General features: G+C 43.0%; 1 protein-coding gene and 1 pseudogene across 1 annotated transcript in view; both read right to left on the bottom strand.

The window, feature by feature from the left end:
• Positions 1-23,132, bottom strand: part of Cacna1c (calcium voltage-gated channel subunit alpha1 C) — a 617,044-nt gene that overhangs the window by 284,539 nt on the left and 309,373 nt on the right. The gene's annotated exons all lie outside the window — the stretch shown is intronic.
• LOC115071477 lies at positions 16,907-17,589 on the bottom strand (annotated as a pseudogene).

The following is a 23,132-nucleotide window of genomic DNA, read 5'->3' as shown; positions in this document are numbered from 1 at the left end:
ATCCATAGAACAGTTTCAGGACCAACCCCCTCCCCCAACCTCTCTCTTGATATTCACCTTTAGGAAGTGAGATTATCAAAAAGAAATGGGTCATGGCTGCTACAAGGCAATCTACATCTCTTAAATCTCTTGCTAAGGTGGAATCAAATCCCTGGTGCATAAAAACAGACACTGGCATTAAACATTCAAACAGCCACGAGACAGGAAAGCCAGGGCTCAGATGGTAAAGAACAGCCTATTCTGAGTGATTAAGGACCTGAAGACACTGCACAGCAGCTGTGTAAGTGGTGGGAAAGATCTGATGATACAGAAGAAGATCCTGTCTGCTGAGGTCTGTGGCATTACGGCAGCCTAGGCACTGAGATATATACTATAGATACAGTGGGGATCTTGGAAACCTCCTGGCCTAGACCCATCTGCCCTCTCCAGACCCTATGCTGGTCTCCAAGCTATAGCTAAGTGGAACAGAAAATCTTCCAGTAGAGTAATAAGAAGTCAGGGAGGCTCAGAATGGGTCCTGGATGCCTTGTGGGGAAACCATAGGGTAGGTGGGGCTGGGAAGCCCTTGACTTGCCTTTGGACCTTGTTTGCCTTCAGCAATGTGGGCTCATTGTTGACCAACTCTGAGACAAATGGAAAGTTCTAGAAGCCATGATGCTTTTAAGATAAAAAGGACTAAATATAGTTATATTAAACTTCTGCCTCCAAGGTGCAGGGATCATTATGGAAGAAGGCGTGGAAAGACTGTAAGAGCCAAGAGTGGTAGACGACCACAGGGAAACAGTTTTCCAGACAGCTGGTCAGTTACTCATATGAATACACAGAAATGGGGACAGCAGGCACAGGTCCCATGCAAGCTCAAACCAGACAAAATTCCAGCATAGACAATGAGAAAACGGATAAGAAATTCCAACCCGCCTAAGGAAATTATGGCAACTGATGGATGCTGAGAGGGGCTGACACGGGACTCTTGGGAAGTTAACCAGGCTCCAGTGGATGGACCCATACTGAATGACATCTGGGGACACTAATTTAGACTCTATAGGCCTTATTATACATACAATAGACTACATTAAATTGAGCAGGGGCAATCAGGGGAGCTATGGATAGGAGAGGGGATGTAAATATCATCAAATTATACTGTATGTAAATCACAAAAGTTCAATAAAAAATAAAAAATTAAGGGCTGAAGAGATGGCTCAGTGGTTAAGAGCACTGGCTGCTCTTTCAGAGGACTCAGGTTAGAGTCCCAGCACCCACAGCTAACTGCCTGTAACTCTAGTTCCAGGGCAATCTGATGCCCTCTTTTGGCCTCTGTGGGCATTGTATGACAGGGGTACACTTACATACATGCAGGCAATACACTCATACACATAAAATAAGGATAATAAAATACATAAAAAATAAAGATCTCCTAGAATTAAAAAAAATTTAAAAAAACAAGAAAAAAAAACATATAAAGGGATAAAGCACCCAATACTGAAGATTTATGATTGACCCAGCCATTGATAAACAAGGAATCCTTGTTAGGTAGGGCAAGAGGTCCTTCTGAAATACCCTGTAGCAGGCCTCCAGCTTCTGGCAAGTCCTCCACGTCCTGTCACAGAGCACTTATACACATCTCCCTTGTTTTCTCAACAGTTCTTGAAAATATTTTCAATCCCTCCAATCTTCCATCCCCCTTTAATATAAAAGAAGGTCACTTTAAATTGGGAGAACGTGGAAGGAGAGTTAGACAGGGAGAGAGAGAAAGGAGACATAAATAATGCCTAGCTAGTATAAAAAACGAGGGTATTGTATTAGTTCAAAAACCTACCGAAAAATTACACATACAATAAATATCTTTACATAAGTCCATGTGTATAGTTGGCAACACAACCAGAAACAGAGCCAGTCAGGAGAAACCTTCCTTTGAGTATCTGGTCAGGGTGATCCAAGACAGTCCAAAATTACACAGGCTATTGCCATAGCCCTTGATTGCCTCCCAGAACTTGAAGGTAAGATCCTATTGCTGAAGACAGGACATACTCTGGTTATAGGATTTGGAGTAATGGAGTTGGGACTGACCTGGAAGCTACCTCCCCTGAAGGCTAGCTCTCATAGCTTTGGAGCTAGAACTGACCTGGAAGCCACCTCCCCTGAAGGCCAGCTCTCATATCTTTGGAGAACACTATATAAGCTGCTAAGGGAGAACATCAATTGACAGTCCAACCCCAGCTTCAAGGCCTAAAAACCACATCAGTGACCAGCACAGCAAACAACATTGGTGCAGTAGTGGCACTTTTATCTTGGGGGTAATCAGCAGCTACCTAATTGGACTTAAATCCCACTCAATGGGAGAAACTCATGTGTGGTATTGTAGATGTAGCTAAATACACATAGCTGGAGAGGTCATAGATCTTAGTGAAAACCCCAAGACTGTCACATTCCTAGACAAATGTAATTTCTTACTGTGTGCAAAATATGAATCCTTTAATTTACAGACAAGTATCCCAGTCACCACCCATCAAAGAAGCTTCTTTTTTTTTTTTAACAAAGATTAGTACAGAGTTACACAACTGGTCGCACACAGAGATTGTCTATGAATTGCCCAAAGTCTAAGTGACACATCTAGGATGCACCTTCTACATCTAATGCTCACAGAACATAAAATAAGGGATGGAGAGAACACTAACGCATCTTTCAATTTTCATCAACTAAGTTCCATCATGCAGCAGAGGGCCAGGAACACAAAAGGTCACAAATTACTAAAACCTAGAGAATACGAGTCTACAGAGTGTGAGTCCTTGCACAGTACTCCTACTTTAAAATCCACCCACCCAGGGCTCAGGAACCCTTGCAGAAGATGGGAAAAAGAGATTGTAAGAGCCAGGGAGGAGGTGCATGATCATGTGCAAATAGAGTCCTACAGTCTCCTGGGACTCTTCTCATATGAACCTACAGCAATGGTGTCAGCAGGCACAAACTCATGCAAACTCAAGCAGGCAAAAATCCAGCACACAACTGTGGAAATGGGAAGCAGACCCCAATCTTAGTCAAAGAATTCTTGGCAGCTGATTACTGCTGAGTGAGGAAGAGCTGATCTTCTTAAAGGGAGGGACTCTAGAGAGGCTGACTAGGCCTCAGTAGATGAACTTGCACTGGGACATCTGGGGACACTAAATTGACATGATAGGCCTTAATACAAATGACTGTATGAATTCTAGTAGAGCGGCTGTGGGAGAGGGCCAGTGCAGAAGGGGGTATAAAGATGATTAAGATGTTGTATATGAAATACACAGAAGTTCAATAAAAATTTTTTTAAAACGCCAAAGGTCAGAAAGATTAAGTATGTATTCAATGTTAAAGAGTGACATCTTGAGCTTCATGTTACAGAGCTGTCTGACCCTCATAGAGCCTCAAGGCCACAGTGCGACCTGGGAAAGCAGCAGAGCATCTGTGTTGGGAACAGTGGTCACTCCTGAGCAAGACACCCTCCCCTGCACAGCTGTAGGGCTTCCCAGCTCCCTGCTCCAATCTGTCTGCCTGGGCCATTGCCAAGTGCACTTAATCCCCAGTCTAATCAGTTTTAGCAATGTCATAACTGGCCTGCCTCTGGGTGCCAGGATAACATGCTCAGTATTACTTGTAACAACTCTGCTTTGTGGCAGAAGTGGTAAGACCCACTTCAGGTCTCTCATTTCCCCAAGACATTTTCACTTGCTTCCTGTCCCTTGTCAGTTTCCCTTATTTTCAAATTCTGTTCTGTGACAGTTTCTGGAGCTAAATCGTTCTTCTCTTCAGCTCTCTTTGCTCATCCTACCACCCAGATGCTTACACAATTCTTTCTCTTTCTGCCAGCCCAACTCTGATCTGGCTTATTCATAGGGTAGTGCTTGCAAGGTGAACCCAGCTTGGTGGCGGTAGCGATGATGCACTACTCCTCTATGCCCTGTTCTGGAGGATACCTCTGGTCCTCTGGGGGAGCTGGATCCAACCTCTCTTACTCTCTCTCTTCTGGAGCACATGGTGGGGGTGGGGAGGTAGGACAGGAGGCTGGCTACCAAAAATCAATCGAAGTTGTTTAACAGGACAGAGACTCAGCAATGCCACTGGACCAGAATGGGATGCAGAATGCAGAAGGCAGGGACAAAGGGAGGTTTCATCCCAGCACAGGTTGAAGGGCCCCTCTTTCTCAGTCTTAGGAGACTCTTAGGTCCAAGATCCAGGAGCTTCTTCAGTCCCGTGAGTGTCTACTTCTAGTATTCCTACCAGGTACGTGCCTCAGCCTCGCATATGTTGTACAAGGTGACAAGCCAGAATTGTGCAGGGTCCAAGGGCTCAGGTCGTTCTTTGGTCACAGTGTAGAGATTTGGGGAGAACATAAAACATAATCAGCTCGGAGCCAGGTGACCAACAGCTTATTTGCATTTCAGGAACCACTGTGGGCCAGACTTTGTGGCTCTATGAGTGGGGCGTAAGATGGCTTGGAGAGAGATTTGCTGGGTAATGGCTACACACTCATTGATCCACATTTGGTCCAAGCTGCCCAGTCCCTCCTCTCAGAACCTTGCTTTCTTTCTTTGCCTGTAAGACTACTCTCCTAACATCCCAGAAACAAGGTTCCGTGAGTCCTTTCTATTTTTAACTCTATTGGTGGCGCACGCCTTTAATCCCAGTACTTGGGAGGCAGAGGCAGGAGGATCTCTGTGAGCTCAAGGACAGCCTGGTCTCCATAGTGAATCCAGGCCAGCTAGGGTTACAGGGAGACCCTGTCTCAAATAGACCAAACTAAAAATAAATAAATAAATAAATAAAGAATCTGTGGTTGGAGATGTCATAGACCCTAGATAAGAACCTATTACTGACATTTTCATAAATTAAAATACCCTCTAACTATACTCTAAATACGTATCCTTATACCTATGGATAAGTGCAGCTCTCACTCCTCCATAAAGAAGTGTCTTTTTGCAGCAGATGGAGACTATTACAGATTCATAACTGGTTTAAAGAAGGAGAACAAGTCACTTTGGAGTGTCCAGCCCCAGTTGGGACATCTACAACATAGCTCCTATGTCTACGGCTCAGGTTACATTATGAAAGAAGGAGGAGAAAGACTGTAAGGGTCAGAGGACCAGGATGGCTGCTTCAAGATAGTGTCTTCTAGACATGTCAGGGATCCAGAATCCATGAACTTTCAACAATACGGTTGCTAGCATGAAACCTGTATTAGACCACAGTCATCAATATGTCAACACAGATAGAGGAAAGTATCACAAAGTCCTACCCCTAGATGAAGAGCTACAGGCAGTCAATGGCTGCCGAGGGAGGAAGAATCAATTTTCTACAGGGACTAGCTCCCTGATGGGTCTCCCAATCCTAAGTGGTCAGTACTAAACACATGTAGGCAACACTAAATAGACTCAGTAAGTTACGTGTGTGTGTGTGTGTGTGTGTGTGTGTGGTGTGTACTTAGCAATAATTACAGAAGTCATGAATTTGAGAGGGTTAGGGGGATACAGGAGGAGTTGGAAGGAGGTAGGGGGATTGGATATGATGTAAATACAATGTACTCATAAATGAAATTCTCAAAAACTAAAAATAAAGACACTCCCCCTCAACCCTAATACAGGGCATGCATTTGTACAATGTATTGACTTTATATTTAGAGATGATTTTTAAAAACGATTGCTTTTATAAAACAAACTTCATGAAATAAAACTTAGTAAAATTTTCTTGGCTAGGGGATTCATAGAAAGTATTCTAGATCCCCTGTGGAAGAGATATGTGAGGTGGGCCCTCAGTGCTCTAAGGAGGATTTAGCTACTAGGCAGTACCCTAGGGCAATGCCACTCAAAAGTTACAAATAATGACTTTAAAATAATACATAATTTTTTTGAAGCATAAAAGTGAAAAGTCCTCCCTTCTTCCTTTTGGACGAGACCAACCTTTTCCTCCTCACTCTGGCCTGCCCCGAGTTTATCTAAACCCTTGGGAAGAACATGGAGATTCAGGAATGACACTGGCCAGGGTAGGAGGCCCTTATGACCAGCTGTATTAGCCAGACTATGTCATTATGACCAAATATCCAACAGAAACAAGGGAGGAAAGTCCTTTGCTGACAGCTTTAGGAGTTTGGATCCATGGTGTTGAGGAGAGTATGCAGGACACCTAGAGGACCAGGCATGCTGTTCATATGTCCAGCTGCCACACATCTAACTCCTCTTTCTCTCCAAGGGCTCCCCCTCTCCCTAAATCATGAGCTCTGAAAACAGGACTACATGTTCTCCAAAGGCTCCAGGTTCAGAGACCAGCAGGACAACCCCTGCTAACACTCATCCTGCTCACACATAATGGGGTGCTTCCCCTACCTACTGCCTAGTTCACTGAGCTCCTACTTCACGCCAGACAGCTTGTACACTGGAATTCCCCGCATCCACAATCTTTTTTTTTTTTTTTTTTTTTTTTTTTTTTACCATTTACAGAGCTATGGACTCTAGATTTGTCAAGCACCATGGGGGCAATCAATAGCAATAAGCGTTTGATTGCAGGTTTACCGCCTCCAAAGTTTGTGAGCTCCCTTCCATATCTAGCTGCTGTTATTGTCATTAGATCCAAACCTTTCCTTGGGGCCCTGTTGTAACTTACCTGACTTGTCTCTAAACCCAAAAGTTCCTGTGGCTCTGCACAGCTGACACAGTGATTGTGGTTGGCCTGGGCCTGTCACTGAGCCCATACACATACCTATTAAGTCTGAAGTGAGTGTAATGATTTATGCCCATTGTACAACTCACAGACTTCTGGAAATTCTAAAGAAACCTGAAAAGCAGATAAACATAACCTGTTTATGCCTCTTGTTGGTGATAACATTCCATATCTCCACATGTAAGCCTGGAAAAAACTATGGTTTAGCATTGGGGTTCTCAGCCCAGATTTATTGCTGACCCTTAGAAGACAGGTTGTGCCTGTACTGCAATTCAAGCACAATGCTATAAGTATGTGTATAGCTCTGTTCTTCTAGGGAGAGTCCAAAGTTTGCATCAGATGTGCAAAGGGGACACGTGAATACAAATAGTTATGAACTACCAACAGGCTGGACAGCTAGCTGTATGGCATAAAAGTAACCCACTGAACAGGGGGCTGAGACTTTGGAGCAGCCTTCCCAGGCCTCCAGCTGGGACTTGCAAGGGACCACATTCCTGGAATAGGATTCCTTCAACAGTTTGCTTTTATTAAGTGTTCATGTACTTCTGAATGGAATGGTTCGGCCAGGCTTGGACTCTTGCCTTTGGAAAACCACTAATGAAGCATTAAATAGTGGGAGAGGCTCTGTTCATGCCAGAGCTCTGGATCAGGAGGAGGCTGGGGGTTGCCAGGTCCCCAGAAAATTTAATAGGTGATGACAGAGCAGTCCTGGTGGCAACAACACACCCTATTGACAGGGGCTCTAGGTTTTGAGAGCTGTGTCTTAGAGGACCACAAAGCCAAGGAAGCAAGCTACTGCTCAGCTGACTCCAAGCTCAGCACATTCTTCAGGCCACAGATCCCATCAGGCCTACCTCAAGCCACTGGTTCAGCTAGATGTGATGCTCCTAAACCACAAAAGAGAGAAGTAATATCTTTTTCTTGAGCAGACCTCTTCATCTTCAGTCTAGGAAACAGGCTAGGAAGTTTTGCTGGTGATATATGCAGGAATAATTCACACATTTCCCAAATGTGATGGCTTTCATCACCTCTTTCTGTTGCCCTCCTTCTCAGAAGGCCTCGAACACAGAAACACGTATCACTGAAACACACAGAACTCAACACAGACAGAGCCTAGGAAGTAGCCCTGACTCCCCAAAACACCCTATTTCCTAGGGGCCCTGTGCATTCAAGTGGGATGTTGAACCCAAGGGCTGAGACTATATAAAAGATATCATTCACATACCCTTCAACTACTCAGCACTGTACTGCTACAGTTCAATGTCAGGAAAGCAGACCATGAGGCAGGGCCTCTAGGCTCCAGTGAGCCACCAGGATCTAGTCACCCTGGACCTTAACGAGTTAGTCTCTGAAAACAGAGTACCCTAACTCTGGTTCCCAGCTTGTGCAGACTGACTAGGATAATGTGTGCCCTTGCATGCTGTAAGCACTCAGTGGGAGACACATACTGGTAGGAGAGCTACCTATGGCTCAGGCTGGTGCTAATATAAATGCTAAAGAGAAAGCCGGGTCAGGGCCCTGCCCATTGGCTGCCTTTCCCCAGATCACAGAACTCATGGGTATATCCTGAGGTCCTTCCCTGTGAGGAATACAGGGGAGACTTCAGACCACAGGAAAGGCACCTTGGCCTAGATAAACTGTGCCTTTACCGTTTCTACAACCACCATTGGCTAAGGACACACTGTTTCTTGCTGTCTTCAAGGTGTGTGAATAAAAGTCCTTTTCTCTCTACTCAGCTCAACAAAGACGAGAAATTTTCATGTGAAAATGTCACTAGGAAACCAAGAAACCAGAAAACAACACAAAATACACAGAATTAGGCAAGTTGATAATGCAGAATCCCAGGAGATGGGGCTTAGGGCACACACCAGACTACTTACAGAGAGAACTAGATACCCTCCCATTTCTCATGAGACAGGCTGGGTTAGTATTCCCTGTTGCATTTTTCTCCACTTCTGCAGCCCTTCCTGCTCAGTTCCACTCACCTCTCCAAGGCGTCTCTGGATTCCAGAAAGGAAACCCTCCAGAACCCAAACCAGGATAACCCAGCACTGACAACTCTTCACATTTACTTATTCAGTAAATGGGATGATACCACTTCTACCAAGAGAAGATGGCCATTGTCTCTAGGCAGCAGGGGTTTTTACAAGTTATAAATAAAGAGTTTAAAGTTTAAAGGTCTACCTAGAACACCTCGGATTTGTTCTGCTTCTTCCTCAAGCATCAGAGAACAGAACAGTAAGTCACACTTTTTCATAGGTCTTAGATTCTAATGCTGGTATTTATCATGACCACATTCAGATTTATTCCATGAGACAGAAGCCAGCACCTGTGTTCACACCAGAAAAGCCAGATGTTAAGACTGGATTGCAGGGTTCCAGTTTCCAACGTGGACCACCACTGGCTGGCCCATGAAATCAGAAAATTGTATAGCTTCTCTCCTAGTCTCCCTCCTCAATCCAATCAGACATGTAACCCTTCTCCAAAGGGACAACACAACTTTAAATCATCTGCTCTAATAGGTAAGAAAAGAAGTACCCATGAAGGATTTAAACATGAGAGAATGAGGATCTCAGTATCATCAGAGCATCTGTTTTTAGGCATTTGACATGCATTGTTTAGTTTCTACAACTCTGAAAAGGAAGAATTCCTGTCCTCTCTTGCAGATTCGAAATGGGCTTATAGAAGTTCAGTGGTTTGTCCCAGACCACATAAGGGGGTGGAAGTAAGATTTGGGCTCTGAAGCTCTTTCCATTCATGGGCTGCCCAAGATTGTGCAGCTGGCTGACAGCAGTGAGGTCACCCCTGTACATTAACCTACTGCTGGGTAGATGGCCTCTGAAGGAGACAAGGAAGGCCAGGCCAGCTGAAGACAGGACCATTGTCCACGGCTAGAGCCAGCAATCAATCCACACTGCTAGTCCCTCCTCATCTAAGGCAGTGATGACTTCAAGAGGCTTCCTCAGCCAGGCCGGACCTTCTGCTGTCTGTCAGGTACCTTCTATAACAGTGTTGAGGGTCTTGCTTCTGTCTTTAAGTCCAGGTTTTGGTGGAAGCTGGTGCTGCATCCTTGGCTTTTGGCTATGAAGCAGGGCGATGTACCACTCGAACTGTTAATCCAGGAGAAGCTACCAGAGAGAGCTTTGACTGAAGGTCAGGTACAGGTTTACATGTCTAAACATTGGACTAAAGTGCTAACAAAGGCCAGTGGTTGTCTGATGTCACAGATTCTTAGAATATACAGACTGTCCCAGGGATCTCAGTAGTACAGCAAAGGCCAGGTGTCCCTTAAGAAAGTGCTGAATGTGTCCATGAACCAACCCCAAGGACATGCAGACAACGTGTTCACAGGTAAAGGCTAGCATCCAAGTGGGAGGCAGAAGATTGGACCTCAGTGCCTTCCATAGTGGGCATTAGTCACTTTTCCTAACCTGACTTCAAATCCTGCTGCACACAGAGCAGTGCAAAAAGTTTGTTACATTTTAAAACACAAATCACTAGGAGACATAAAAATCACCCAAAGACAACTTGCCACTGAGGGATGAATAGGAAAATTGGACTAGAAAGACATGAAAAGTATACTCTGGGTCTAGCCCACAGGACAACCTCTCAGTAACTAAATACTACCAAATAGATACACCCAAGGACCCGGGACATTGGATGCTTTTCTTCTTAGTGCTGATAAGACCTGCTTGAGGGACCCAGACAGGTGGGAGTTTAGTAGGACCCCTGTACCTTCCTAGAAGAAAGAGACCACATTGCCAAATTTTCCTGAAGAGCACAAAACTTTTTTTTTTAATTAGAGAAATCAAGTTGCTATGATGCACGAAAGCTAATTATCAAAGAGAAAGATTACAGTAGTAACTATGAAAAGATTGTAAATAAATATTAATCTGAAATCATTCGTGTATTTCCATTTCTCTTGCTCTTTTGCATCACACTATGGAACACTTTATTACAGGCCAGTGCCGGGAAATATTGGCTTTAAAACGATCCAAATTCTTCAGCCAATCTGATGAAAATATCCTCTGGCTTTATTTTAGAATTGCATCATGCTAAATTCTAAACAGCGGGACTGAGGAGACAAAGAACTGGGCTGGGGTCTTGAGCAAGAATGTCCAGTAAAGCTCCTTGAGGTGGGGAGTGCAGGTGCTCCAGATCTGGGCTACCCAATATAGTGGCCACTGGCCACATGGCTTCCAAGTACTTGACAGGCTGTCAATACAACAGAAGAACTGAATTTTAATTTTTATTTAATTTTAAATAATATGAGGGGCTGGAGAGATGGCTCAGAGGTTAAGAGCACTAACTGTTCTTGCAGAGGACCCAGGTTTGATTCCCAGCATCCACATGTTGGCTAACAACTGTACGTAACTCCAGTTCCAGGGGATCCAATGTCTTCTTCTGACCTACAGAGGCATTACATGACACAGATGCACTAAGTACATGCAGGAAACACACTCATACACATAAAATAAAAATTATAAAGAAAATATTTTAGATAATGTGAACTTAAATAGCTATCTTTGGATAGTGCCTACTCTACTGGTTGACACAGATCTCGAGGGCAAAAGGTGACATATTGTTTATACTGATACTGAGTGGACTTTTTTTCACCTTGAAAAAAGGGCTTTCTTAAAACATCATGAACTGATAAAAGTTCTTTTTATTACACTTGAGTTCACCTTTACTTTTCAGACTTCCTCCTTTGCCTGAACTTCAAACACCTGCCAAGAACACCAACGCATCAGTGCTTCCCAAAACTCCGTCTTCCCAACCAATCCTTTATTAAAACTGCTCTTACCAAGACATCAAGACTGCCTAGTTTGAGGGCCAGCGTCTCTTCTTGTCACCTCTAGTGTCTAAGCAAGTTCCCAAGTCCTCTCGCTCTATATTCATTCCCTGAGTGATCACCTCTGTAGCCACACCTGTAAGCAGTCTACAAAGGAATCTATATTTCTGACATGAATCTGACCCCAAGCCCACAGACAGCAACTCTTAATGGGCATGTCCATGTGAATGTACCACAAGCACATAAATAAGGGTCCTAAACTACATCCAGTGATGTCACATGAGGGTTACTGCATCTGCAAGACTGATGGGAGACTCTCAGTGTGTTCTCACTCTGGTTTTCTGCACGTCTTTTCTATAGATATCTAGTATATTTCAGTGTGCCACAGCCCTATGTAAGACTTTACACTTACATACAAAATAAGTCACAAGTGTACAGAATTAAAGGTGACTCCAAAACTTATAAGCTCCTTAGCGGTTCCTCAAGCCATTCTCCAGCATTATGTCTTCCTCTGTTTCACATACATTGTGTGCTGTTTAACTATCCTCTTCGTGATACTTCTCTCCATACAGCCTTAGCCCAAGAATAAAGCCTGGCTGTTCTCTGTGTTAGTTAGCTTTTCATCACTGTAACAAACACCTGAGACGAATCACCTTCTAAGGAGGAGGGCTTTATTTTGACACAAAATTTCAGGGTTTCAGTTTTTTGCTCCATTCTTTTGCTTTGGACCTGTGCCCACTCAGTATTCTGTGGCAGAAGTGTGTGGAAGAGGAGGTCTGTTCACCTTACAGTGACCAGAAAGTAAAGAGAAAGAGGAAGGAGACACAATACCCCCTTTAAGGGCACGGTTTCAGTGACCTAACCTCCTACTAAACCCCGCTTTCTAAAGGTTCCATCACCCCGCAGGAGCACCACAGACTGAGGGACTCCAGGGGATAGCTCCAAACCACAGCAGTCTTTCAGGCCAGGATTTCATAGCACCTCCTCTGATTCCTGGGCATCTAACCTTGTCACTTCTTTTGTATTTTTCCCAATGTACTTTCCTCACAAAGCTGATCAAAAATTATCAAACTTAATTATGGTAAATTTTATCTCTCTTCCCCAAGAGACTTTTAAGGCAAGGAGTGTTATCTTACTTACCGTTGGCTCCAGTAAGTAGAGAAATCCTACCCCACAGTAAGTGCTCAATGACTAGCCTCAAATGTTATTCAATAGCCAAAATGAGATTCATGGCTCTACAGATCACTGATCACATCCATTATTAGGTAGGGTGACAAACGTCCTGGCTAGCTCAGGACAGTTCCCAGGTATCTCTGTTGCCCTAGTGTCCTATTTAATTCTTGCAAGTATCTCCATTACACAGTTGCCTTAGTCATAAGACTTGGGTTTGAGGAGTCTTTTATGAAGAAATCTTGAAGAAGATTCACTGATAAAGAGATCAGAAATGGGACTGGCCAGAATGAAAAAGGCTCAGATGACCTTTCCACTTCTACTTCAGAAATGAATTTCCCAGAGCCTATGATTCTAAACCATTCTTCAGAGAAGGTATAATGGCAATAGAAAAAAAAATCAGTCACTTTGATGTCCTCAGCCTGGGAAAGGAGGCATGGTACGCAGGTTTTATTTTTGTATATGCTGATAAGTGAGAAATAAAAGAGGATGAAATTGGACACAAACTGGAACTTTCCCAGCAATGAAGGAAGAAACAGAGTGACTCAGGGTTAAAGAGAATGAGGATCGATGGGCCAGAGACAAAGATCATGAACACACAGAATACACTGCCTCCCAGAGGCTGATGATCAGAGAGCGGCTCATTATTTTAAAAATCTATTAATGATTCAGGTCCATCTGGTGAGGTCTCCACAGCCTCCTTGATCAAGAGGACAATATAAATGTTTAAGAGTCCATGTGTATAGCTAAAGGCTACATAACAAGAAACAATGCTAGACAGGAGATACCTTCCTTTGAGTTATTGGCCAGGGGGGCCCAAGAGACTCCCAGGCAGTAATCCAGCATAGAACTGGGAAAATGAACAGTAGACCCCAATCTTATCTAAAGGAATATTGGCAACTGACTGCTGCTAGATGAGGATCAGCTGATCTTCCTAAAACAAAGACCTCTAGATAGGCTGACTAGATTCAGCAGACGGACAGCACTGGGGAATGGCTGGGACGCCGACAACACAGTGGACAGTAACAGGGATCACAGAGTATATGGGCTCCAGTGTGGTGGGGGATATGGGAGGGTGCCATTTGGGAACATAGAGGAGTAAGATTATGTGGGATGCTCTGTATGATATACACAAAAAAAATCCACAAATTTTAAAAAAGACATATTTGAGGAGGAAGAATAAAAACTTACTTCATGTTAGATAGTAGAGGTGATAAACATTACCAGTGAAATCTACCTGATGACTTTATATTCATACTCAGGTAATAAGGATCTGAGTGTAACCAACTGTGACTAGTAATAATCAGATACATAGAGATTAAAGACACATGTGCAAACATCTAAGTGTTAGTAGCACTAAAAATGTAGGAAACAGCATATTTTAAAACGAAATGGAGATCTTTAAAGGGTAAAAACTCATTCAATTTTGTGTCTTACAGGGTTTATACTGAGTTCAATATTGTATACCTGTATTAATTCAACTGTGAACCTAAAAATTTACAGCCACTTTTGAAAGAGATGTATCCTAGCTCTGGAATGTGTTACTGAATATGTTAAAACTACAATGAAATGCTTCTTCTAATCATGTGCTTATTAAATTTAAAATTTTTTTTTAAATCTGTCAATGAAAAAGGCCCAAAGTGTGGACAATTAGGAGACAACAGGCAGTCTGCAGAAGCAGTTATCAGTGAAACGAGGCTAGGATACATCTCTATCAATGCTAAATGTTTAGCAGTTTAGACATGGGGGTTATAAAATGACATACAGCATCGATTACTTTAGAAGGTCACTGTCCTTCATTCACAGAGGGCAGGCTAACCATCTTCCTCTTTACTCAGAATTCAGACATCGTGCCTCTCCTATTGTGAAACAAATATGACGACAAAAGCGGAAAACAGACCCTGATCTCAAAACAGCTCTCCTTCCCAGCCCAGTGTCAGAAAGAGTCTGGATGCTGGTGCCCATGAGTTCACCACCCCCTAACCCACTGGGAACAGGATTTCCAGCCCTCCACCTCCTACCTCCATGGCACCCTAGCACCAGGGACCACTGTACCTGAGATCACACTAGCAATAGCCAGGGCTTTACCTTACCTTTCTCTGCTCTGCACAATAACATGGAAGCGCTCATCACTCACTAATCCACGCTGCTGTCCTCTGCGTCCATGACCCCATGGCTCCTGGCTTTCTTTCCACCTTTCTACGCACTCCATCTCATCTGTTACCAGCTCTTCCTACTCTGGTCATTTGTTAAATATGAAGTCCTAAACTGCTCTGATTCTGTTACTCTTTCCAGACAATACCAGAGTTTCAGTTACCACCCACAAGCTGATAAGCCCCAATCTCTGTTTCTCTCCTCCACCTCTCCCCTCTGAATTCTAGATTCAAAAATCTAACTGTACTTGGCTGGGTCATAAGCACAGCCAACTCCACCAACCAAAAGATGAACTGTGAACCCACCAGCTTCACTTGGAGATGCCATAGACACAGCCAACCCCACCAAGTCAAAGATGAATCATGAACCAACCAGCTCTTCCTCCATGCACCATGATTCTGCTTCTTGTTTTCCCCAGTTTTATGGAGGTATAATTAACAGGCACTACATACAACTGAGATGTACGCCTTGCTATTTTGAAATCATATACATTGTGAAGTGATTGTCACAATCAAACCAATTCTTATCCATCACTTCATCTAGCTATCTTTATGTGTGTGGTGAAAACACTTGGGATTTGCTCTCAGAAAATTTCAAGTATGTGTTTTTATTAACTGTAGTTACCATTCTATATATTTACTTTCTAGAACTTATTCATCTTATAACTGAAATTTTGTTCCCTTTGGCCTAAATATAGCATCTATTCTCTCAATCATTGACAACCACCTTTCTATTGTTTCTGTAAGTTTGACTTCTTTGGAGTCCGCAGAAAGATGTGGTGGTGTGATTTAATTCATGAATCCATTTCTTTCTATCCATCCAGTCTCTTACCTATTAAATCATGGTCTCATCCTCTTGTCGGGTCTCTAGGTGAGTTTGGGGGTTTTATCGTTATTGTTTTGAGACAGGGTCTTGCCATGTCGCCCTGGCTGGTCTATGTAGACCTGACTGACCTCGAATTTATAGAGCTCCACCTGCCTCTGCCTCCTGAGGACTGGGATTAAAGGTATATTAGGTGAGTTCTAATAAAAAGTGAAAAAGGGGCTTCCTTGGTTTATGCCATGGTGGTATCTGATATCTAAGGATAATCTAGACTTCTGAAGATGGTTTTCAAGACCCATCTTGTTCTGACCGCTGATTGAGTCTCCAGACTAACTGCCCTTACTCACCTCTCAGAGGATATGCATAAACTTATTTCAGTTCCTCAAAGTTGCTGGTCTCGGGTCCTGGAGTCCTCAAACAGGATTATCCAGATGCATGAAACACCTTTCAACCTTTCTCTTTGCCTTAGGAGTCACCTCTAGGATTTACCTACTCTGAGAAGCCTTCCCAGAAGAGGAAGCAGTAAATAGAGACTCATCTAGGATAGAATGTTTGGTTAAACTTGAAAGATTAACAGGAGCTTACTGTATAAATAGGGAGGCAGAAGAATCAGTGTGTCATGGAATAAAAATGCATCAACAAGAACAGCATGATGTGTTTGGGGTACTACAGGTAGTTGTGGGGGGATAGATAGAAGGAAGATATGGTAGGAGACAAGGTTTCCAAGAGATGGGGGGGCCAGACCATCGCTGGAGCTTCTCAACTCTGGCTGCTCATTTGAGACAATTGGGGAAGAATATTTTTAAATTACATCAAGACTTACCCACCCAAGTATAAATGTTTAATGATTCTGTAGGGTGTGTGTATATGCTGTGTCTATATGTGCATAGGTATGCATGAGTGTAAATGTTCATGCATGTAGTACTTTCCAATTTCCATAGTATAAAATTCTACCATGGCCAGATTCAACCTACTGATTAGCTGTCATTGAAGGACAGTTGGGAATAAATGTGCAGTAACAGCACACTAGTATATAATATTTCATCCTACTAACCCATTTACTACATCAATGTAAATAACCTTAATAGCACATCTAATATTAAAATATCATAAAATAATTAGGTATGTAATGATGATTTTTGAATATTATTACTTTTGTTTTAATATCATTTATTAGACTACAAGTTTGTATAATTTAATTTTTCATGTCTTTGTGTAAAAATTTATTGAACGTCTTTACAGAGTAACATCCAGATTCCATATTGAGGTGTCAAGGAGACTCTGTTATACTGTAGGGACTGGCTGGGTCATGGCAGGCAGCTCTAGCTTCTGTTCTGAAATGGGAATGGTGGGCAAGATCTCATCTTTGGATTCCACAATGCTCACGTGGTCAGAAACGGGCTTCTGAAGGTCATTCTTCATACTTGGATCTTCACCTCGATACCCAGCAAACCTTGTCCGATCAGTACACAGTGCACAACAGTGTCAACACAGTGGTTAACAGGGTCTCTGCCATGGCTCATCAGGGATCTATAAACTGCATGGATTTAGCCCTCAGCTCTTACATTTTCAGATAACAACCACCTTGCAGCCCTGGTCCAGCTCTTCATGATAAACACTACAGCAGGCCCTTTGCACAAGACTTTGTAATGCACAGAGACTGGACCCTAAGCAATGGCACAGAGACCTCTTGTGGCTACCTTTTCAACATAAAGCTCTACTTTGCTCTCAGGGAGACCGTTAAACCACTTCCAGACTAATGCAATCAATTCCCAGATCCACTGATCCATCTCACCAAGAACATTCTGCATCATAGTGCCTAAGATAATGATTTCTGTCCTGGTGAGTGTAACTCAGACCTCAACTCCAGAGTACCTACCTTCAGCCAATTTCTGTGTGAGAAACTCATTAAGTTCAGTTTTGGAGATACTTTTAGCAACAAACTTCTTGGAAATTTGCACCACCATCTTGCCACTACTGCACACTGCCAAAAAAGAAAAGCTATATAATTTAATTTTAACAAGGGCTGTATTTTGCAACCCATTTTCAAGAATCCTAAAACTTTAATCATTGACTGTCACAGGCCATTCACGGATGGCTCCAGCTGTATGTTACATACTGTGTGCTCTACCCTACCCAATATGACTATTTAGATTCACCAGGGTGAATATAGGTGATGATAATTTTAAAAAGATTCCCCAGGTGATTCTAATGTGCATAGGGGGTGAGCACCACTGATGTGTAAACCTTATTAAGGAATTTGATAGTTATCCTAGGGGCAACTAAGGCTGAAGGATTTTAACGCTTTTAAACGCAAGTAATCTCATTTGGCACTTAGCAAGGTGACCTAACTTCACTGACATTTGGGTTGACTAAAGGAAGCAGGGAGACTGGCCAGGTCAGTAACAGTTGTCTAGGTAAAAGGAGGGAAAAAGATTTTCTAGGAAGGGTGGAGAAGAAGGAAAGGGACGCTATGGACAGGCACACTGTTGGATGGTGAAGGGATGCAGAAGCTGATTTATCTGTTGGTGAGGACTGGGAAAACCAAGGAAGGCAGTTTCTGAAGGTCTCATCTTCTACCGCCCCTTCTGAAATAAGCCATGAGGTTCATTTGCTAAGAGGGGGTGACAGAAAGTAGGATAGGGCACTCAAGGAGAGCAGGGCCTACTATGGGTAGCCAGTGTGGCAACTGGGCAGGCTAACTTCCCATCCATAAAATGAGGCAGTTGCAGCAGACCCCTCAATCCTTTTCCAGTCTGGAGACTGGTTCCATCACCCTGGCTTTTAATAGCATTTCTTCTTTCTTAATGTCCTCTCTGACACACAACCTGTTATGGGTGGAAAGTGTGTTCGCTCTGGGAACCCACACTGCATTTTTGTCTGTTTTCATCTGATGGAAGCAATTTCTATCTTTAATGTTTCTTTCTCCATCTCTCTTTTCATAAGCAGTTGACTATGTCTGGAGCTGACCATTCTCAGCCCCCAACAGCACCAAGAAGGTCCCATCAAAGCCTCACGAGACAGAGACATACCATGTGGGTAATCACTCTTGCAGTACATTCCAAAAAGTAAAACAGATTTGCTAAGTCTAGCAATGGGCTATGTTCAGATCCACAAGTCTCAGAAATGTTCCTCTCATATGGGTTTTATCTGTCCTTCCACGCCCCTCATTGGCAAGTTTGATTTTCTATACTGCTTACTCTCCCTCAGCTTCTCTTACCTTTCACTCTCCTTGGGGAAGGAAAACTGCATAATTGACTATCATGAAGAGCAGTGTGCTTGCTTCAGCAACGCATATTCTAAAACTGGAGCAATACAAGATACATGTGTGACCTGCGTGCAGTGCACAGATGCTATACAAACTTGAGAAACATTCTATATTGTCAGTGTTTGATGAGGAGAGGAATCTTCTCTCCTTTGCTTATAAAAACATAGGAGCCTGTAGATCATCTTGGAGAGACATCTCTAGTGTTTAGTGAAACACAAAAGGTACGGAGATAAAGCAACAGATGGCTCAAGAATACGGAGACAAGACTGAGACAAAGCTAAGAGATACTTGCAAAGATACACTGCCTCTTTGTGAAGTTTTTGATCCCAATGCTTCACAGCAGAACTTCTATTTGTAAACAAAGGGAGACTACTCCCTTACTTGATTGAGGTTTCTGTTGGTGATGACAAACAAGAAAAGGACTGTGGATCTGTCACAAGTATACCAAGAAACTTTTGAAACAGCAAAACAGAAATACAAGCAATTCATCTTTCAGATTGGGTCTGGCCCTTAACTTACTTGTTTGAGTAACAGATTCTGAACTCCCAAAGAAAGCCTGCTCTCTTGCAAAGACAGCTTTTGATGAAGCCATTACTGAACTTGATACATTAAGTGAAGAGTCAAAACAGCATTGGAATAATGTAATTACCACAAAGCAACTTGACTGTGGACATCAGGTATCCACAGGGACCAAGTGGAAGCAGGGAAACAAGGGGAAATTAGCTGGCCTAGCAACTTTCATATGGTTCATTCTAAAATTTACACAGTAGTATGTCATCTCTGCTGTCCCACAAACAGTTTTTATTCATGACTTATAACAAGTCTTAATGATTTATAACAGGTTTGGGTTACTTCTATTTAAATTTTTATATTTCCGGTGTGATATTATACTTAATATTGAGGGAGTAGAATCAGTTCATATTTGGGGGTTACTTATTTTCATCTTGAAGCGACCAATATGGGGATGTGGAATTTTTATTATAAACATTAGGCATGGCACTTTTAATACATCGTGGCTTCACAGGGGCCAGTGTTAAAGCTGTTTCCACATCAATCCAAAGAAAACTGCCCATATATTGGTTTGTTCTGATGGTGAATCAAAGGAGTAATTGACTTTTGTCACATGTGTAGTTACTGTGAGTACTTTACGGTTCGGAGCATTTTATAAGGCTGCAGTATAAACAAATATCCCATGGATACATGCTGGGATCATGTGAGGCTGTGGAATAGCCAGTTTCAGGGTACATACCTTTGAGGACAGCTACAGCTCCTTTAGACATAGTTGTGACCCATTTACTATGGATAAGGGTAAAAACAGTTCACACTCCATTATTTCTACAGTTACCTGCTGTTTGTTTTCATTATTTTTGGTACACACTTTATTTTTATTCAAATATTTGAAGCAATATAACAGCAAATGTAAAAGTAAAGAAGCACTAAAAATAAATCGCTTGTACTGATTATTTCATGTAGAAAGCACAAGAGTGAACAAAAAAATCCTATGTCTTTCTTTTTGATTTTGTGATCTTTTTTGGGGGGGGGTATTTCCCTAATATGCACGTGCTATAAAAATATTCAGCAAATTCAAAACAATGTCTTCTGGACATGACTGGGCCACTGCACATATGAACTCAGAGCAGCTGTGGTTATCTGCACAAAATCTGCATGAGAGCAGGCCAATCAAAATTCTAACATGGATAGGGAAAGGGCTCATGAGTCCCCACCCCAGGCTTAGGAAGTATTGGCAGTTGATGGCTGCTGGGTGATGGAGAGTATGCTTTCTTCAGGGCTGGCTCCTGGTAGGTTGCCCATACTTCACTGGATGCCCTACAGCTGCATGGTAAATGTACAGACAGTACCAATTGGACTCAGTGGGTTAATAAAAAAAAATGAACATGAAGTTTAGAGGAAAACATGGGAGGGATCTGGGAAGAAGTAGGAGGGAGTGGTGGATATGATCAAAATATACCATAGACATGAATGAAATTCTCAAAGAATAAATTTTAAAATATTTTAAAATAAAAATTTTATGGTTAATAGTTTGCTTATCACATAGTATCATAGAATAAATTATAAAATATTGCCCACCCTCACCTCCCTCTGTGTCCCTGGGCTGCACAACCCAGCAGTCTCTCTCCTGGGAGCCTCTGGGCCTGGTCCCACCCTCACCTCCCTCTTCTTCCCTGGGCTGCACAACCCACCAGCCTCTTTCCTGGACACCAGGGCTGACCCCACGGCCCAGAACCACCACTTCTTCCTGATGCCTTGCATCGAGACAAACCCAGTTTCTTCTCAAGGTCCTCAGGAGCCCTGTGGGCCTGGTTCTGCCCTCACCTCCCTCTGCTTCCCTGGGCCTGCACAATACACCAGCCTCTCTCCTGGGTAAGTCCATTGCACCCTAAATGCCTTGACTCCCCCAGCCTCATTCACCCTCCCATCTCCCCAGCCAGTCTCTCCTCCTAGCCTGAGTGCTGTCCCATTCCTTGTCTTGGCACCCCAGACACTGGGAGAATCACCACTGCTTCCTGATCCTTTGCATCCAGAACAAACCAGTTCCTTCTCACAGTCCCCAGGAGCCCTCTGGGCCTGGTCCCACCCTCAACTCCCTCTGCTTCACTGGGCTGCACAACCCAACAGCCTCTCTCCCAAGAGCCCACTGGGCCTGGTCCCACCCTCACCTCCCTCTGTTTCCCGGGGCTGCACAACCTGCCAGCCTCTTTCCTGGAAGCCAGGGCTGACCATTAGGCTTCCTGATCCTTTACATCCAGACCAACCCAGTTCCTTTCTGGAGTCCCCAAGAGCCCTTGGGGCCTCATCCCGCCCCCATCTCCCTTTGCATTTCTGGGTGGCAAGGCCACCAGCTGCCTGAGACCAGCATCTTTCCTGGGCTGTGCTCCCAGGCCAGCCCAACCCCCAAATTCCTGAGGACAACAACTTTTCTGGAGGGATCCAGACTTTAGGAGAAAACCTGAGAGCATCTGATCCTCATCTGACTTGGGCCTCTATGGGAACCCATGAAGACAAAAGCAATCTGGCCACTCCGATATAAAATCAAAAGAGAGAACCGGAAGCTTAGATGAACCAGATTTTCATGCCCAAAAAGTAAACCACAAAGGCACATAAGGTTTACAAAAAGAAGCAGACCTAAACTTGAAGGCTTGAGTCTCACACAAGAATCAGAAACTACAAAAGAAATTCACATGTCAAAATCACAGAGAAAAAATAATAACATGAAAAACCAAAATAACATCCCCACCAAATGCCAATAGTCCTCTAGAGGCATACAAAGAGAACCCCCTAGAGATAATGCAGGACATGGAACTCAAAAGAACAATTATAAACATTCAGGACTTCGAAAGTGAATTCATAAAAGAGATAGAAATAGTGAGGAAAACCCAAGCCAAACTGAAAATGGAATTTCACACCTCAATAAGTCAATTTTAAATGACAGGAGAAACTTCACAAGCAGAATGAATGAAATGGAGAACAGAACATCAAGACTGGACAACAAAGTTGAAGAACAATACTCCTCAAGCAAAGACAATGAAAAGAAAAATAGAATACACAAGAAATGTGGGACATCATGAAAAGACCAAATCTATGAATCATAGGTATACAGGAAGGAGAAGAACCCCAAGATAATGGCATGGACCAGACCCTCAACAGAATCATAAAAGAAAATTTCCCAGAATTAAAGAAAGACATGCCCATACAAGTACAAGAAGACTACAGAACACCAAACAGACAGGACAAGAAAAGAAACTCTCCACGGCACATCATAGTAAAAACACTAAAAGTACAGAACAAAGAGACAATCCTGAAAGCTGCAAAAGAAAAACAAGTCACATATAAAGGAAAACTCATTAGGATTACAAGTGAAAGCTAGACGAGCCTGGACCAAAGTATTCCCAGTTTTCAATGACCACAGATGCCAACCCAGATTACTATACCCAGCCAAAATATCCATTGTAGTCGAAGGGGAAAGAAAAATCTTCCATGACATAAACAGGCTGAAGGAATTCATGTCCACAAAACCAGCCCTTCAGAGAGTTCTGGAAGGAATACAAAGAGCTGAAGAAAGGAATGACTACACCAAGTGGTTGCAGAAAGAAATTCAATTGAAGGTATAACTGTGGAAAAGTACAGCTATATCAGGAATGTGAACAGAAATAAAAATGAAAGGATTCAATACACACCTTTCATTAATAACTTTAAATATTAATGGACTGAACTCCCCTTCGA

The sequence above is a fragment of the Nannospalax galili genome, unplaced genomic scaffold (assembly GCF_000622305.1).
Source record: "Nannospalax galili isolate Female #2095 unplaced genomic scaffold, S.galili_v1.0 scaffold199, whole genome shotgun sequence".
Lineage (NCBI taxonomy): Eukaryota > Metazoa > Chordata > Mammalia > Rodentia > Spalacidae > Nannospalax > Nannospalax galili.
Note: the sequence above shows the minus strand (reverse complement) of the source record. Positions and strands in the feature narration are given on the sequence as shown.